Source organism: Eumetopias jubatus, unplaced genomic scaffold (assembly GCF_037043125.1).
Source record: "Eumetopias jubatus isolate StellerSeaLion01/CBP00866 unplaced genomic scaffold, mEumJub1_p1.0 scaffold_4, whole genome shotgun sequence".
Taxonomy (NCBI): Eukaryota; Metazoa; Chordata; class Mammalia; order Carnivora; family Otariidae; genus Eumetopias; species Eumetopias jubatus.
The window spans coordinates 163,473,852-163,474,551 of NW_028274810.1; the positions used below are offsets into that span (position 1 = coordinate 163,473,852).

Genomic DNA, 700 nt, shown 5'->3' on the forward strand with positions numbered 1-700 from the left:
TTCATTTCAATTTTGAAATATATAACATTATATCATAATCTTTTTATATGAACAGAATCCTGAGAAGAAACAAACAAACAAAAAAAAAGAATTTAAAGATTCATAGAAAGAAAAAAAGAAAAAAAATTTTTGGTCATGTGATTATCTTAAGTGAAAAAACAGAATGTGTGATTAAAAAATACAGAAAACACGACCACGCCTCCAGCCCGCAGCCGTGTCTCTCCGTGTCGCCTGCTTTGGACCTCCGTCCTCGACTCGACTCGACTCAACTCGAAATGGACCCCAACTGCTCCTGCTCCACCGGTGGCTCCTGCACGTGTGCCGGCTCCTGCAAATGCAAGGAGTGCAAATGCACCTCCTGCAAGAAGAGCTGCTACTCCTGCTGTCCCGCGGGCTGTGCCAAGTGTGCCCAGGGCTGCATCTGCAAAGGCGCATCGGACAAGTGCAGTTGCTGTGCCTGATGTGGGGGAGCCTGTGCCCGAAGTAAATGCAGCCATGTGTACACACCTGCAGTTTTAAAACATTTTTCATACTACCCTGACCCATTTGCTACATTTCCTGTTTCTATGAAGTACCTGAGTTATAATAAAAATTGTTGAGTTTAAAAAAAAATACAGAAAACACTAGGAATTAGATGAAATAAAATTTACATGGAACTTACAAATCTGACAATAATAAGAAAAGTAATAAAGATTTATAT

At 40.4% G+C, this 700-nt stretch overlaps 1 pseudogene; it reads left to right on the forward strand.

The window, feature by feature from the left end:
• The first annotated feature begins 275 nt into the window (after positions 1–275).
• On the forward strand, positions 276–475 carry LOC114215847 (metallothionein-1 pseudogene; annotated as a pseudogene).
• Positions 476–700: the final 225 nt, after the last annotated feature.